A 16,958-nucleotide genomic window follows, 5' to 3' on the forward strand; every position below is an offset into this window, starting at 1 on the left:
CTTTTATGTTTTTTCCTGTAATATTTCTCCTCTTCTCTGCTATTTAACTTGCCCACAATTTTCAGAAACAATAGGGATTATGAATCAAAAGAGACGGACGCAATTAACAATTAGTTATTCTTGCTGTCCAAGAAAAATAGAGTACTACACAGTTGGAACTCAGAATAATAAAAGGCCTCTTAACTAAAACATTTTTATTTGAAATCTAGTTGCTCTAGCAATGGGTTCTTTCCCAATAGAAAAATACACTGAGATGCAAGAAATCTTGGGAAACAGAACTACTTCACCAAAAATACATTCTGAATGAAATACAGTGGTTATTCTCTCACTATTGCAGTCAAACATACAAAAGGGAAGACTATGTGAAAAAAGCAGGCAAGAGAGCTACACCAAATACTTAGGGCTGAAAAGTAAGGAATTAAGTGCCTGAATAACAAAATTACAATGACCTGTTCATAACCTTCAAATTTTGAATGTGATTCAGTATAAATTTACATTTCAGAGTTCAAATTCAATTTTTAGTTGCAAGCATTTTGTCTATTTGATGAGAGAGGAGAAAAAAAAAAAAAAAGGAAGACTGCAAAGGACAACCTGGATTTCATCTCACACTGGATCAAGCTCCTAATTTTTTCCTGCATTTATCAACATGAGATAGGGAACAAAAATATTGTCTATGTGTGTTCTGTGGAATTTAGGCTATTAAATGTGTTGGGGGAGAAAAAGTTAATTCTCTTCCTTGCTCTACTGCTTATTAGTTTTGTGGCTTTGCAGGCTCCTGTAGCAGCACCCATATCAGATTAACTGCATACTGTACTGTGGACTCTCAAGAGAGAATACTGAAGTAAGACTTTGAAAAGATGTTACACTATGCTACCACAGGAATTAAGAAAGCCAGTGAGACAGCTGAGGTATCTGCAAAGACTACCATGGACTCAAATCTGTGGCCAGTCTCATGGCAACATCCAGCAGAAACTGTCAGTTCTCAGTTTGCCCTTCTTTCCTATAGGGACAGCAAATATTATGGCCCTTCACAGTTGCATTTTCACATTGGGTTTTCATTTGCATTAAAGGAAATTTCTTATTCCTCTCATTGAACAATGATACAAGGATACCTTCTTATAATTAATCTTCCTTTACTTTCAAATACAAGTTTTTTGAGGTTTTAGCAAATATGTACTCTTAGTTCAAACATCGTAGTTATCCTTACAGGAAATATTTGATGGTACTGGTAACTCTGTGCTGTAAATTACCATATTTTTAAATTAAAGTATGTGGATCTATTATGAATTACCTGTGACAAAGCAATTCCCTTCGCAGAGAGCAGTTTCAGGGTAAGAGGCAAAGTGTTAAATACCATCCCCAATGTATTGAAGGATACTTAGTAGTAACAAGCTTAAAAAGAAGGCTTGTGCTGTGTAATCTCTGAGACAAATGGCATATCTGACAGAGCGAGTTTAAATTGCTATGTCTTACTGGCAGTGTAAAATCACAAAGAGCAGTGCTTTCAAATGGATTCTTTGGCACGTGCATATCGTATTTCAAAAAGTATTATCCTTAGAACTCCTTATTTAAAAAGTATTCATAAAAAAGGCTATCTTCACTGTTCAGAACAAAGAGTAATACCATCATATTTTTTTCACAGAATTATTGTTTATTCATTGGAAGGCATAAAATACTGTTTAAATCCTATAAGGCACTATGTGGATAGTCATTATCTATCTATGAATAGTTATTGCATTGGGCTCATTTCAATTTACAATCTTATCTGAAATACTTTCCACTACTGCTTTCTACATTTTGAAGTGACGTCCTTTCCAATCCTTTGAATTTGTCAAAATAGTTGCAGCATTTGCTTTTAGTTTACACAAAAACTTCATTACTGGTTAAAATTGAGTCTTTGTTTTCAGTGTATCATAGAAACAAAATGAATGGTTCTGATAAAAATATACTGATTCAAATGTTAAGGTAGGGAGAAATAAAATATGATTTACAAAAGAGTACTTCAAGTCTCTTTGCCTTTGCTAGCATGAATATAGAATAGATTTTAGTACTGTCCAGCAGTAAAGGAGAGAACAGAACAGGTATTCCTCCCATTCCTATTTGGATGTGTATATAGATAGTGCAATTTTGGTTAACTGAGTTTAGAGAGAGTTGGAACTTTTTAGTGTCCCCAGGAATCAACCAAAGCCTTTTTTTAGTGCTTGCTTATATCAGAATAATTGTATAAATCAATGAGGCATCAAGTTTGAAAATATTTCAGAAGTGTCTCATATTTTTAATTTTAGAAAGTATGCCAGGAATCAGCTACAGATATTGCACAAAGAGGAAATAGCCTTTGGCAGGATGACTTAAAGTCTAAACTTCAGATAATCTGTCACTTGAACATAAAATTGAATTTTCAAAACTGAAGATCTACAGCTTGTATTGTTTGTGCAGCTGTTAATGGCATCAAATCATGAGTTCATTACAAATTTATGATAAATTTTCTGATATATTGTAGATTGAAAAAACAGTGAAACATCATAAATAAAACTGCTTTCAACATCATAGCATGAATGGTCAATGAGGGATTTTAAGTAACATGACTTTCCTTCACAACTTGTGAGTAATTCGTACCTTAATGAGTTTCAATGGGCAGGACAATGTCATTCTTATAAAAAATAGAGGGGAAAAGCAGCAACCTGGGATATACTGTGATTGTGTTTGCTTCTAGATTTTGAAGTAGTAGTCTGATTTTATTAGTTGCAATGGAGGTATCCATGTTTTGGTTACTTTATTTATTACTGCAGACTGTGCTGATTTGGCCACACTGAATCCCACAATTTAGTGCTTCACTCTCTCCTCCAAATAGACACAACAGATTTGTGCTCTGTAAAAGAAGGAAGTACCTGGCTGTTAGAGTAAAGCAAGCTGCCACCACAACTATTCTCTGTCTCTTGGCATAAAACCATTGTCATAGAAGGAAGTTTCCTTGTAGGTCACAACACTATGGATTCAGGGAGCAAAGACACAGGCAGGGGGCACAATGGGGATGACATACAGCATGTTCCCCTTGCTGGTACTGGATTTTTCCTGAGCCTTAGAAATCTTGTTCAAACTTACAGGCAGGACAAAAAGAGAAGTGCAATTATGCAGGACAAAAGACATAGTTGAGATTATCTGCAAGAATGTCCTTGATTTTTTCCTGATTCTCTAACATTTACAATCTCTGTGTGCTGGCATAGAAAGATGACACCTCATGGTTTATTGATACATGTGAAATTTCAGAAAGGGTTCTTCTCTTTGTAAAATCTTCCCTTAATAAGAAAGAAGAGGAATAGATCCCTGTTTTGATCTCCAAGTATTTCTATTTGTATTTCTCCAAGTAATTATGGTTGTATTGTTTTAGGATTCTAAATTACCTGAAGGTGTCCTCTAAATGTTAACTTCCTTTTACTGGTGTGATAGGATACATTTTGAAACAATACGATCAAAGATACAGTGTTCCTTAAGATGAAATAGCTTTGAAGATCATAAACAGACCCCTGGAAGGTAAATCTACATGGAAATTATTTAGTCAGATTAAGATGCAGAATTTAAGATGGCTCTGATTATTTCTGGTAGGAGGATGACAAATACAAGGGCAGAGATAAGTAAGGGTTCAGAGATCTATATTCTGCACAGCTTTCAGTTTGGGTTTTTGGGTTTTTTTCACTCAAAAGTGAGTACGTTCAGGAAGCTTTATCTTGAGTCTGATATTAAGGTATGCTAAGTACTCTCTCACTTGGGAAAATCTGTTACACAGTCTTAAGGAATCTGTAGTCTAGCTCTAATTCTTTTTTTTTTTTTTTTTAATTTCACAGGATTTTGCTTGCATTTGTCACATTTAAACACTTTATGCATAAATATTTAAAGAATCATTTGGAGGTGACAAAACTAAGGTAGACAATGACTGTAGAGCTCAGACTGTGACTAAACTGTTAGATCCATGCTAAGAGAAACACCAGGAAGCCTCTTACTTCTCTTACCAGGAACTGCTGGTAACCTCTGGTAGATACAGTCATAGACATCTATTTTAGGCCTACTCCAGTGCAGTTCTTTATGCAAGGCAAGTCTTAGTCTCATGAAAGAAATCCTTTTGTCATTATTTCACCTGCATCCTGTCATCATAATTAAAAAAAGATTTTCATGGGAATTTCTTAATTCCCTACAATTCAACACTAAACAGTAGCTCCTTCCTCTTTTAAGGGGGTTCTTAGATGGCAACAAATACTACTGCTACACAGAAGAGATAGGAGCTAACTCAAGTGGATGAAATCTTAGTTATTAAGAAATGAAAATTTCAAAAATATGGAGGAAGAATGTGTTACCATATACAATATTAAGACTGACTTACTGTTTTTAACATTTTAACAGATAATTTTGACCTTTTTTTTTATCTAGACAGTCCATGTTTAGAAGGATTCATTTCACATAATGGAAAACAAATTATGCCTTTTCAATTTATGGTTTTAAACATTTTCATTTCACTGAGGCTTAGAAGGCAAGAAAAAGTACACAGGAGAAATAGTTTGGGGAAAACAGTTGAACTGACAAAACCAGCAGTGGACAGAGATAAAATTGAGAATCTGATATGTGATGATAAGCAGCTTTTTAAAGGTGCTCTCTGCTTGGGCTTTGTAGCTAGAGGCCTGGTCATCTTCCCTACCAACCCCTTACAATCATGTGCATCGTTCCCATGCAGTTGGCACCTGGCTGTTGTCATCCACCTTGTTGCCCCTCAGGACTGAAGGGCTTTTGCTGCTGGTCTATAATATGCCTAAATCTTCATAGAAACCAAAGTGTTATTGTTAAACATCCTAGAAAGTTATAAAGTACATGCATTAAATGAGATCTAAATACTCAGAATCTGCATATGAAAGGTTCTTGGAGAATTTTAAAATGGGAATTTCAAAAGATGTTTTCAGTACAGATTTGGAACACTGTCACAAAGTTTGGGCTTTTCTGGCTTCCCAGACAACAAAGTTGTCTTATCATAGCAACTACAAGGTTGTGGGAATGTTGGTTCACACCAAAACCTATTAATATTTTTCTCTAAATTACATCACGTTAGAAATTGGAAATCACCTTAATTGCATCTTGTGACAATATTTTAAAAAGACCTACACACCCTCTGCCAGCAAATAAGAAAAAGACTTATATCTGAACAGGTACATTATTAAAAGTAGAAAAGCAACCCAATTTCTGCTTTACTGTCTAAAATCCCACTTGGTTTCCTCTAGGAGCAACACATCATGCACTATTACCCAAATGATGTCTCTCCAGATTAATATAGGGAGCTATTCACTCTGTTAAAGGAAGAATGCTTCAGGCCACAGAAGAAACACAAATCATTTGAAGCGCCCTTTGCACAAGCAAAGGGAAAGAAACTGGAGAAGGGCTAGGAGAATCTAATTTGGTGCTGCACTTCTGTTCTTAGTAGGGACTGTTATATCTTCCAGTTCTCAAGAGAAGCTGAAGTAGCAAAACCTGCTGGAGAAGAGGTTTCTAGAGGTAGTGGATTTACTGCACTGGGCAAGCTGCAGCCTTTTTTGTTGTGATTGCAGTCACAGACGTGCTCTGGTTTCCCTTTCACAGAGATTTGTTTTGGTCGTTCCACAGCAGCCTATTGCAAAACCACTGTTTGGTGGTGCATTGGTACCAAGATTTGATAACTTACTTCAAACTCTGGCTTATTTGGCTATGTACAAGCAGCAGGATCTGATAACTCATGCGAAGTAGCATGAAATAGTTCCACCTGGCCCTTAGCATTTCCAAGGCAAGCACTGTGCATTAAGCCCAGGAAAGGCTGTAGGTCACCTATGTGCTCTACTTTTGACAAATCTTCATGGGCTGTTTTTCTGAGATGGAATTTGTACTTTTATTTCCTCCTGCAGAAGCCTACTTATTTTTCATTGATTTACATTAAAGTAAGGAAAGCACTGATCCAGAAACAGTTCATGAATTGCATTATCCAGTTTAATTAGAGGGAACAGAAAGTTTCTCCACAGACAGAATAGTCAGCATTCAGCCTAAAATGCAACTTTGGACAGTAATGGTTGAGGCTAGCAATGAACTGAAGTCACAGCCAGTGCCAATTACCCCTTCCACTCATTATGCAGTATATCAAGAATGATGCTATACCATGTTCTCTGTTTTAATATTTAGTACTATATAGGAAATATGTATGTTTAAATTTCTTTCTCAAATCTAAACTGTGTCAGAAACAGTCCAATAGTGAGTTCAGCTGAATTATGTATTAAATGAAATTCTTGTTTTGCTTTTTGTAGCTATCTATAAATATTTTGCTATCAAGCCAATTAAATATTTGTAGTAAAAAAAGTCAATAATCTGTATACACTGTTGTTACGTTGGTGCTGCAATAATTTTATGAACAGGATGTGAAATCTTAAAAGTTCACCAATAAACCTGTACTTGGGAGAAGATAAAGATATGCATCAGCTGAGATTTGTGCCAGGGAAATTAAGGGAAAAAGAGTACACAGCAGCTTTCCCAGATCATGTAAGCTTAAATTCTGTGTTGTAACATGATGATACTCAAACACTTCCAAGAGATTAAATGGTATTGGGTAGAGGCATATGTAGTTCTCAGACTCTGGCAATAAATACCTTGTGTCTTATTCTCAGTACAGACACATGTTCAGAGAGGGCAAGGTTTAATACAGCCAGGGCATTCCAGGAAATGTCATAGTTCAGTTTCACCGTGTTGATATTGTCATAGAATTCAAAAGAAAAATACTAAGAGATTGAAAATACCCTATAAAACTTGTATTTTGGCTTGAAATGGTGGAAAAACTACTTTATGATTAGAGCATGAGGGCATGGCCAAGCCAACAGTTAGGTCTTCAGAGCTATCCAAAATGTCCTACTAACTTTTTTTTACTTCTTTGGCTTGAAGGACGACTTAGCCTCAACAGACCACCTAGAGTACTGGGTCACATACCATACCAACTGTCAAATAGCATTCACCAACCTTTGTTTTTACACATTTCATGCCTACAGAACCTCTAAAACATACTCTGGATTCACTGCTGAAGTTTCAGTTTCTTACCGTTGCAATGGAAATTTTGTTTCACAGAAAGGAATAAAACGTCAAAAAAGTCAACATATACTTTCTCCTGGATCTGATCAATTGATGCTTGCAGTGGGATACAGAAACTAAATTCTGCTCAGCAGAAGGGAGAATTTCTGACTGTTTGCTTGTCAACAAGAAGGACTAAAATAAACACAGTTGTAACTGTGGTACACTATCTTAGCTAGCTGAAAGTACCTCATTTTGCCAATACTGATTTGTACTGAGGCCACTCCCACTTTTAGAGTATGCTTCTTTGGATTGTCTCTTCCACCTGAGAATTGAGCTGGAAAATTTTCTAGTAGTTAATCACCTTTGATAAACTCATCAAAACTACTGACAGAGCTACATCACACACTGCAAACACGAAAAAATACACTGGATTATGTGGATTCTTCCAACAGGAATTACTACAGCATTTTAGAGCTGAAAATTACTGGTGGAGGTACTTTCTATGCCCGTGTACTGGTAGTATCTGGAGCACAAAAGAAATATGACCATGTAGATTTTCAGATTTTGAGTTTTGTTGTGAAAAGTCTACTAGTTACAAGTAGGCTGCAGCTTGCATCAATTCACCAAGGCAAGTCAGTAGTTCAAGCAAGTTCATCGTGAGCTGACCACCTGCATTATGGGCTCCCACACAGATTCTTACATAAAGTTCTTTTCTTACAGAAAAGAGGCACAGTCAGTGAGTTGTCAAAAATAAAGTTACTTTAGCTGCCATTCAGAGTACACAGATGGACACGAGAGGTCATGGGCAGGATAAAATGAAATAGCTCATAGTGTAGATAGCCTTACGTTATCTTAATTGTTAAATAGTAAGCATGTAATTTAAAAACAATATTGGCATGGCTTAAAAGGCCATACTCAAATTCAGCACAGTGATCTCCTTTTTTTTGCAAATCTGACCAGAGGAGTTGGTGACACCAGGGAAATAACATCTCTCTGCATGGAGAGAATTCATGGATGAAAGGGTGGTGGCACAAACAAACAGCCAGCAAAAACTTTCCCATTAAATGCAATGATGGTGCCTCTATTCTGTTCCAGGACAATATAGGCAAAACTAGTTGTCCCATCTACTGATCCACTACCTCCAGCATGTGTGGTCCAAGATCAGGAGAGGAGCTGCCCAGCAAGTACATGACATGCTACCACCATGGCCAAGGAACACGGAACTGGGTAGGAAGCGGAAGACTTGAGTCTGTACTAAATGAATGAGACCTAGCAGGCAATCTAATCAAAGTAAAATGAAGTAGAATTGATGGATTAAAAAGGAAGTTTTTCCTAGTACATAGTCTGTGTAGAAATAGTAAAAAAAATCACAGGATCATAAAGTATTTATTACAGCACATTAGAAAATCATTTTTGTTCAAGAATTTCAGCAGCTCCTCACAGTTTCTTTCTAAAACCCCCTAGCTTTGAACCATTTCAAATACAAATTGCTTACATGCAGAATATACAGTATGTGCTTAGTATTAATGTAGGATTTTTGCTGGTGAAAATTTTTTATTTTACTTTGATAACACTTTCTTAATTCGGATATAAATCTAGCTTTATATCTTTTCAAACAGAAAAGCGTAGTACTTTTATGTGATTATTCTCCCCATAAATCATATTGTATACACTGAGACTATGCTGGGGGGAAACTATTCTCTCTTTTCCTTTGTGCACTATAATATATCAGTTCCTGTGGCAATAATTTAAACCCCTAAAAATTGTTAATGAAATCCTCTATTATTACAGTTCTCAGAAAGAGGTATTTAAATATGTAGCTTCTGAAACATATGGGCTTGGGAAATGTTAAAAACATGGCACTGAATTCCCTGAAGAAGATGTATTTAAAAAGAACATTATGCATGAATTTTGCATGTGGAATTCTTTTTATTTTTAATAAATGCTCCCAACATGTAGGTATTTTCTTAACTGTGGTGGGATTCTCATAAATAAAAGGTCTCCAAAATTAGCCAGTCTTTGCCATCACAAATATACCCTTGTCTTAGTTATCCAGTTGACGTTAGTACTTCTAGCACTGGCCACCTAGAGGCAGTGTAAATAAAGCAGATATCTAAGCACAGGTAGGTCTGACAGGCCCCTGTGCATGGCTAAGATTCACGCACTGCTGCTCGGGACAGGCAGCTGAGCCCAGTGCAGTAATGCTTTGAGGGGTTAAGAGGCACCTTAGGTCTGCAGTGAAAGCATTATGGGTACATGTTCAAGGTTAATCAATAATCAGAGTTAGGTGAAGAAGTTTTTAACAGAGAATCAGACAGGCTATTCTTTTTCATCTGCATCCTTCTGCAGCAGTGGTACAAGTCCCTTTCTCAGTCACTTGAGCACTTTTTCCAGGTAGCATTCCTTCTGTTCTTTCTGTAGGACATGCTGATGTCACACATTGCACTTTTCCAATGCCACATAAAAGTTTTCAAGGATTCGTGTGTTTTCAGTAAGTATAAAAGTTTTTGAGTAACTAAGTATCTTTAGTAAGACATATTTCTGCTTGATGGTGTACAGGAAAACTAAAAAGAAAAAAGACCAACTTTTTCTCGTGGTTATTCTTGACAATGCCATTAGGTAATTTTCTAAAGTTCAGAGAAAATTATTTTCTTTAGCCTGATAGTCCCATGAATTACAAGAATTAGGTATTCTTGTGGAATTCATCACATAGCTGAATGAAAATCAGATCCACTATCCAATCTAGAAATGTACATATGTCAAAACCTAGTCTTTTTCCTAGCTATTGCATTTTCTGTACTCCATTATAATTGGTTCCTAAATTTGAGGCCATAAAGGCTGACTCTGCCCCAATACCAGCCATAGATTAGTACCTTCTCTCAAAAGAAATTGGATATTCTGATTATATTGTATTATATAATATATATATATTATATAATATATATTATATATATATATTATATAATACATATATTATTATATATATATTATATATATATAATAATATATGTATTATATAATATATATATATATTATATATATATATATATACTCATATATTATATGAGTATTATGATGGCATTCCTTGTGGGAAAATATAAAACTTCTTTGCAAATGTATGGTTTATGTAGAACAATTTTATAAATTGCTTATATTTATTTTCATCCAAAAGATTTCCTCAGCAATGTCTAAATGTATTTCTACTTAATAATAGGCTGACTTAGTTTTCTACCAGAAAAAAAAAAGGGATGACGAGGCACACTGATACACACAGCTGTATGTTCCTTTCTTACATATGGCCTTTAAAGAGTACACTTTTGAATTCTCGTTAAATTAGCATCTTAAGAAAAGTTAAAAATACCACTTGTGACATTATGGTTCAAGCATGTACAGTGTTGTAAGAACCACCTAGTGTATTTTTCTTCCAAAAATACCAGAAGCTTTATAAGAGAATGTGAGGATACAGAAAGAAAATTTTCTAGTGATCCAATAAAAGTTCCTTTGTCAGATTCCTGTGTGAATTGCAAATATATTGCACGTAGAGCAGAACTGGCCATTGCAAAATCCCATGTAGTTTGAAAAAATCACTGTTACACCAGTAATTGACAACATTCTGAAACACCGTCTTGAAAAGCCAAAGACTAAAATTTATATCCCTGAAACAGAGGAATGGAAAAGTAGATAGATTACATATTCCCAGTTTTGTTGTGGCTGCGGGGTGCAGCTGGTAGGCCTGGAAATGAACCTGAAAACCTCTTTTTTCCCCCCATTATATATTCACCATTAGAAAGCCCATCTATAATAACTGGCAAGCCAATAGCCCTCCTACTTCAGTCTAATTGTTCCCTGAGTGGAAACACACCATCTAACCATCACATGTACTCAGAACTGTATCACAACGCTACCAAAACAACAGACTGTCTTCTTTTTACCCAACTTCTCAATCAGTTGTCTAATGCTTCAGGAAAAAACCAAAACAGCTGATAAACCAAACTCTGAGTGAGGAAATGCCTGACAATTTTAAAATTTGTTCACTGCCAGTTAGAAACTCATAGTATTTGATTCAACAGTAATGGATACTGGGCCTGGAGAGACAGCAAAGAATTAACTCATCTGAATCTAGTCAAGGATAGAGACTGTCTTACATTAATTCTACTATACATGTTCCATCATATGCCAAGCATGATGGAAAATAAAGGGAAAATAAGATTAGTTTGTGTTTTTCTAAATATAGAATAGAAATAAATGCTGTTTTATCTAATTGTTGAAGACACTGCTAAAGAAAACGATTAACCAATGCAGGGTGGTGAGAGCAATTTAAAGTAGGTTAATCATCTAGAGCTCATGCAAACCCTGTTAGCCTCTAGTCAGACTTTTCCCTAAGGTATCAATATAATTTGAATTTCAAAAAAGTGCTGAACAGAATATAGTTCTTTCTTTTTTGTTAAATAGGGACTTGGACCATAAAAAATCAACTTTACCTTTTCTAATTTTCTGTGTAATCATGATCTGAGCTAGTAGCTTAAAACTGAGTAATGTGACTATTTCCCATTAGCTCCAGAGAAGGCAGTGGTAAAGCTCCCACCAAGTTTTTTAGTCCTTAGTCCAAGATATTAAGTACTTGGAAATTCTCATGAAACTAGATAATCTCTGCTAAATGAGAAAGGTTTTATGCTATGCTATGTTACACATCTATGCTCTCCATTCCATGGGGATACAAATCCATACTCCCATCAGTGAAGTCAATGTAGCTAATTTATACAACCTGGGCATGTGAATCACACACCAAAAAAATAGCTGAAACATGATTTCCCAATGTAATATTCATAGAAATGAAAAGCAAACCTAAGAGGAAAAACCCCATAATTCAACCTATGACTGTGTGTATAGAAAAGCAGCATTTGTTTTTATTATCTTGCTTTTTCATTCTAGATTTAAAAAATTCCACAACTCAGTTTTGCCTCTCACATTGTTAATAAAACGTGTTACCGTAGTACTGAGGAGCAGAAATGTAGTGACACTATATTAAATCTAATTGATTTTAGGCAGCCATCTGGGATATCCATAACAAGGAGAAATTACCTTAAAAATACCAAGCTCTTGCATTGTATTTGTAGGATGTGTCATTGTTCTCTCTGAACTCCCACTCCCCAAATTTAAAAATCTAAATTTTGCATTGCTGAGAACATTACAGCCATCACTTAGAAATGAAAAAGAGCCTATGTATTAAAAAAAATTATTTTAATTACTTGTCGGTTTAACATAATTGATTTTACTTCATTTTCATGACTTCGAAAATGACTGGGTTTGTAAATTTTGTAGTAGTAAAGAAGGTAACAAATTTTCATGAGTGACTAAGCTTCTTGAGCCAAAAAAATTGTCTTGTAACTTCTGTTCCTCAAAATCAAACAAAAAAAAAGACAAAAAACCCCTTAATAACAATTTAACAAGTCCCACTATTATACTACTATTGAAAGAAAATTGCTTTAAAAAAAGCTCGCCTATTAAGTTTCTCCATCAAAACAATTAAGTTTGGGTAGTAATTCAGAGAGCTTTTGATCTACTAAGCACTAACTACAGTGTCTTCCTAATGCAAGTCATGCATAAACCATTTACTTAGCTGTTGAAAGTTCTGAATATGAACCATAAAGGACTGGGCATTTTAACAGTATAAAAGAGATGCTACATAGGTAATTTTGTAGGTGTTGAAGGCAGTGTTAGAGATTTATCCTCCTTTTAGGAGGGTAGAGGGAAAGTAAGGAGAAACAATTCTGATAGGAAAACGCCTGAACAGCACAAAGATTAGAACATCACTTATACAAATGACAGTTACTTGCTTGACAGAATATTTTTTTAAATGCTTCTACTAGACTCAGATCAGTATTCAGCTCCTCAGCACATGTTTAGAATTTCGCTTATCTGCAGAGTCTTACCCTAATTTTTTCACAGGAATTTATTTGATTTTTTTTCTCCCTTTTAAAGCCAAGCTTCTTTAAATGTTACAGGCTACACTGTCTTAAATAAATCTTGATTTTATACTTCTGGTTTTGGAGATGATGTGGAGAAATACACATTTGCACATTGGCAGATTTGCAAAAATCTTTCCGTTTCATCCTAATATTATTTTTCTAGGCTGTTCTCTGATTGACTAAAAACTTATCAAACCCATATCCCTTTGACTCTTACTTCCAATTTAAAAGCTCGGTCATCTATAAGGCACTTTGGACTTCAAAGATGGTGAGTCAGACACTTAGCTATGGCATGTGTAACCTTGGAATTAATAATATTCTGTATATTAGATTGATATTTGCCCCATTTTCTAGAACAATGCAAGACCCAGACTGATAATGTTCTTCTGTTCATTGACCCTGCTTTTTTTGTTGTAGCTTAAGACATATACCTCCACATGACTCTTTTCACATCAGTAATTTAGAAAATATTAATTATTTTCCCTTTGTAAAAGGAAATATAATTGCCATATATTCTCAAGAGCCCAAAATTACTTCTTCAATCTGATTTTGTGCTTTCTTCAAATTACACTTTTTTAAAGAAGGAAAGGAAGAGAGAAAATCAAACAAGCTAATTTGGATTTTATGAATGAACCCGTAAACCCCAGATTCTCAGTACACAGATGAAAATTAATTGCTTATATCATATTTCTAAAAGTAGTATGGGAAGCATGCTCTTCTTTCTAGAAATGAAATCACCTGGGACCTGATACAAATTTTGGAAGAATGATACATTACACTAGATTTATTAATGTAATGTCATCGAAAAGTTGCATGTTGGAAATTCAAACCATAAAGTAAATCAAGACAACATTATGAAAGTTGACCAGAAACTAGTAATTATTTATTTTATTTTGACTGTTTAGGTACTTACTGCAGCTCTCTCATTCTTCCTCATAGGAGCTGGGAACCACAGAGTCTGGAATGTATTTCTTACCATTGCACAAATTTTGGAAGTGTCATGGTCTCCATTTTATTAAAGAGGGAAAAAAGCCCAGAAGCCATGAAAGGAATCTGAATTTCCCTGAGTCCTACTCACTAGCCTAACTCTGTTATATTCCAGACCTAATGGTTAGCCATGTCTTTGTCACCTTGTCACCAAACTCAGTTTGAAACTGTTCAGATCTACTTATGCGGTGCTGTTAGGGGACATGAAAACATTGTTTGTGATAACCAGTTATCTTCCAAATAAGGTGGAAGTTTTTTAGTTTTAGCGTGACCTGAATGGGTGTGTTTTTTAAAACAGTTCTGCTGTTTTAAAGACAAATAATTGATCCAATTAGTCCCATGTGTCAATAGTCATCACAAAGAGCTTCTAGAGACAAGAATCTCTTAATTAAGTTAAATTAAACTAAATTAAATTAAACTTCTTGACATTTTTTGGTCTTCCAAAGACCAAAGACCCCAGAACAGTGTTTGGTGGTCTCTGAACTGTGCCTGAAAGTTTGGTCTGAGCTTTTGACTCTTCTGCCCATTGCAACTATTTGCTCTGTCCTATCCTGCACCATTATAAAATAATTGTAATTTACTACTCACAGCAATAAAGACCAGTTGCATTTAGGCCAGTGCCTCTGTCAGGAGAAGGACTGGAGGCAAGAGAACAGCAGAAGGAAAGAGTCTGAGACTATTCATGTGCTGCAGTCCTGACTCAAACCACATATGCCAAAGGGAAAGTGTCTAATTCAGTTTTATGGTCCCTTCTACTTTGATAATTCCGCAGCAAGCAACTTAGTGATCCCAATAAATCTGCTTTCAAACTCCTGCCTTGGCTGTGCTACTCACAGAAGGAGCAAGCAGAGAGAAGAAAGCACTGCTCTTCCCTGTCTTTACACTCTCCAAACTCTGCACCTCCAGTTCCTCTCTGGTAGCACTCACGATGGTATTCTTCTGCTAATCTCTTCCTGTGTAACACACTTCAAAACATGATTTGTCACATGCAACCAGGGAGAGGAGATACTTTGCATAAGGAGAATGAAATCAGACAGAGAGGTATCTTGAAAGTAAGTTTGGGACATAATGTGGAAGTTTGGATGGTGCATCACATAGGACATAGGGAGACCAAAGGAACCAGGTACGAGGGAGACTGAGGCTCATATGACCATTTCAAAGTTCACCCAGCTCAAAAGCATATACCAGCAGCAACTGGAAATACAGGCACAGTTAACTTCTCACCCTACTAATTCTCATTTTAAGCACTTGTTTATACATAGCACATTCAGCCTTCAGCTGCAGAGCTGTCTGAGATTTGTAATGTGAATGTTCATGCATGCATGAATATTTGAGCTTTAATTATTTTATCCAAAAAGGTTTGTTCTACTTTAATCACAATATAACTAGATTTCAAAATACATGTCTTTAGAAAGCACTGCGGGGGAAAATAGGTACCAAATAAAATCTTATTAATTGTATGCAAAATAAAAAAAACTATATAGAGGACCACAAGAGGGTAGGGAAAAAAGGGGAAAAAATCATATAATTATTTAAGGCACAGAGATTAACTATTTAGAATTCCTACCAGCAGACAATTAAATTAATAGCAGATACTCATAGTCTCAAATAGTTGGTAATAATTAATATAAAATAATAAAAGACATTGCAAAATAAAAATTAATGAAGAAAAGTCATTTTTAAAAATGTAAGCATAATGAGCTAAAAATTAATGAATAAGACCCTCTAAATGTAATAGTAATTTTTAATCAGAGGCTGAAATATCAAATTATATAACTAAGATAGTTTTGCAGTTAGCAATTGATCTGATGGATATATGAAAAAAACATCAGGGCAAAAGAAAGTATAGCCTGTTGCATTACACTGTAATGAGCAGATTAATTAAATGAAGTAAGAACTGTATTAAAACCCATGTATAACAAGGAATTTCCCATCTCAGGCAGCCAACTAGTATGATCAGTTTTCATATCAAGGTACAGTATTTCTGGAGCACTGATTTTTCATCAGGATGGAATCCATAATGCTACAAGAGTGAAGAATCAGCCCTCTCTTTTATACAAAGGATTATAAAAGGAATAAAAAACCACGGAAATTTTAAGCAGATTTAATTGTTCAGTTGAGATAAAAGATGTTAAAAAGTACTAAAAGTAAAAACTACTTTTTTTTTTAAACTGACAAAGCACCAGATGTTATTTATTCTTTCACCCAGCAAATGGAGACCAGTTGTTTGGATGTCAGCTGTTGAAAAAATGTTTGTGTGAAAGTTAAAATGCTCACTGGAAAAGCACAGTTCAATTAAGCACAGTCTGCACAGATCACTCAGATCTGTCATGCTTTACTGACACACAGGAGTACTGTGATGATGTTACTGCCATGACTGATGGAAGGAATTCAGAAGATTTATGATACCCTTATTTGACATTGCCCTTCCCTCAGAAATTAATGACTACAGGACAGTGCTAGGGCATCAGAAGTAAATGAAACTGTAAGTTAAAAACAAGAACTGGAAAAAATACCTTTGAAAGCTTGTTTTTTCAATGTTTTGGGGAGGAATTATGTAGGTCTATATCAAACTTCTAGTACACCCATATTATTTGGTTTGGGACAAGGATAGTGATTCCTTTTAAAGGACAACTAAATTACAGGGAGATTATATTACCTAGAGGAATCAGTAGATGACCAAGTTGACGCTAAACAAAAGTTAACCCATGTAAGAAATAGCATGCACACACCTTGCGCAGTAACGCCATTCAGAAATGAGGAGCTGTGAAACATCCCTGAGCAGTGCCCTCCTGTGTATTGCTAAGGACAAGGCATCAGGATCTCCCATCATCCAAGCTATAAAATGCATGGACCTGTTTCTGTTATTTAAGATGCTTAATATGGACCAGCTGGACAACCACAAAGGATGGGAAAATAATGTGTTGTGCCATGCTGAAA

General features: G+C 35.4%; 1 protein-coding gene across 11 annotated transcripts in view; it reads left to right on the forward strand.

Moving 5' to 3' along the window:
• B3GALT1 (beta-1,3-galactosyltransferase 1) overlaps positions 1-16,958 on the forward strand; it is a 186,741-nt gene that overhangs the window by 65,617 nt on the left and 104,166 nt on the right. Inside the window, exon 1 of one of the 11 annotated variants that reach the window (XM_010406835.4) lies at positions 8,158-8,289. The exons of 9 other annotated variants lie outside the window; for them this stretch is intronic. The gene's annotated coding sequence lies outside the window, so the exon portion shown is untranslated. Of the gene's footprint in view, positions 1-8,157; positions 8,290-9,506; positions 9,554-16,958 lie in introns of those variants that run through there. One more of the 11 variants, XM_019290201.3, reaches the window with a different exon arrangement.

The sequence above is a fragment of the Corvus cornix genome, chromosome 7 (assembly GCF_000738735.6).
Source record: "Corvus cornix cornix isolate S_Up_H32 chromosome 7, ASM73873v5, whole genome shotgun sequence".
Taxonomy (NCBI): Eukaryota; Metazoa; Chordata; class Aves; order Passeriformes; family Corvidae; genus Corvus; species Corvus cornix.